Source organism: Chrysoperla carnea (assembly GCF_905475395.1).
Source record: "Chrysoperla carnea chromosome X unlocalized genomic scaffold, inChrCarn1.1 SUPER_X_unloc_127, whole genome shotgun sequence".
Classification (NCBI taxonomy): Eukaryota; Metazoa; Arthropoda; class Insecta; order Neuroptera; family Chrysopidae; genus Chrysoperla; species Chrysoperla carnea.
In genome coordinates, this window is record NW_025408075.1 from 17341 (window position 1) to 19279 (window position 1939).

The 1939-nt window shown below is 25.1% G+C and overlaps 1 non-coding gene across 1 annotated transcript; it reads right to left on the reverse strand.

Moving 5' to 3' along the window:
* LOC123303725 lies at positions 1–119 on the reverse strand. The gene has a single exon (XR_006535816.1). It is a non-coding gene; the product is annotated as a 5S ribosomal RNA (ribosomal RNA).
* Positions 120–1939: the final 1820 nt, after the last annotated feature.

Below are 1939 nucleotides of genomic sequence, written 5' to 3' on the forward strand. Positions count from 1 at the left end.
AGGCAACCGCACACAGTGTTCCCAAGCGGTCACCCATCCAAGTACTGACTGTGCCCAATGTTGCTTAACTTCGGTGATCGGACGAGAACCGGTGTTTTCAACGTGGTATGGCTGTTGCCAGTAATAAATGAAAATTTTTACAAATATATATTTTTCATAAATATCATTAATATTAAAGTATATTATTAAAATTTTCAATGAAGTAATCAATTTAAATATATACTTATTTATTATACCATATATTTTAAATAAAAATGCAACCGCACACAGTATTCTCAAGTGGCCACCCATCCGTGGTACTGACTGTGGCAAATGTTTCTTAACTATTATTTTATAAAATATTTATACAAAAAATAATTTACTCTTATCAAATATTAATTTGTGGCCTGTATTAAGGCCTATGTTATTTTCATTTTTTAGCAAAAATAATGAAATATTTCAATATATTATTAAAGTAACAGATCATTTCTTTTTTGGTGCTGCTTTTTTAATTTTTGTAGGAGATGATTTGGCAACAGAAGCTTTCTTAGCTTTTGGTGCTTTCGGTTTACGAGCAGGGCTACTTTTGGCAGCGGATTTTGTACTTTTTGCTGGTTTTGCTTTAACTGGTGCTTTTTTTGATGCCGCTGATGATTTTGCAGTAACTTTTTTAGCAGCAGTTGATGATGATGGAGTCGCTTTTTTTGCTTTAGGCTTTTTGGCTGCCAATGATGTAGTTGTGGCTTTCTTTTCTTTTGGTGCCCGTTTACTTTTAGCACTCTTTGCTGAACCTTTTGCTCCACTTTCTTTTTTGGATACTTTTGATTTAGCTGAAGAATTAGATGAAGCGGAAGCAGCCAATTTGAATGAACCAGATGCACCTTTACCTTTAGTTTGTACCAAGGCTCCCTCAGTTACAGCAGCTTTTAAATATTTTTTAATAAATGGTGAAATTTTATCAGAATCCACTTTATAATTTGCAGCTAAATATTTTTTAATTGCTTGTAATGATGAACCACCACGTTCTTTTAAATTTTTAATTGCGTTAACAACCATTTCTGATGTACGTGGATGTGTTGGTTTTGAATGTTGTTTTGTACGTTTAGCACCAGAAGCTGTTGCTTTTTTTGTTGGTGTTGTAGAAGCAGCAGTAACCGCAGTTGCTGCAACAGCTGTAGAATTTTCTTCGGCCATATTTTTTTACTTTATAAAAATAATGTATTTATTATAAATATTTAAATGATAAAATATAATAATTCTATCAAATAAAAAATAAAGGTTTTCAATTATATCATTATTCACAATAATATAAGTCCCTATGTAAGTCAAAGTACCATGTAGAAAACACATAAAAATTAAATAGTATTTCTAATTTACTGTCGTAGTAAACATGATTTATTTTTTCAATTTCTATAATATATAAAATAATAAATTATAAATTTAATAATAATATTTATTTTATAAATTAAAATATATTTAATTTTTTTATTAACAATTATTAATAAACATAGTTTAATATTAATTATTTCAATCATACAAAACAATAATATTTTTAAGGTAAACTTAAAAAGTATATATTTTTATTTTTTATTTAATATCGATTTATTATAAATTATTAGTATATAAATAATTAAAAAATTTAATATATAAATATATATATTATAGTATAAGATTTCATTTTTAGAAAAACTTTTTTTGTCAATAATGAAAACGTATTATTATGAAATGTGTTAATCGAACATTGACAAAATATATTTCATTAGAAAATACTTTTATTTATGCATTAATATCAATAATTAACTATTAAATTAATTTTTTCATAATTATATAAAGAAATTTTATACTGATATAAGTATTTATATATTATAATATTTATTTTAAATATAAAAAAATTTATGACAAAATATATTATTAGAGTATTTGTTGAGATTAATATAAGATTATTTTAAATAAGAATTAA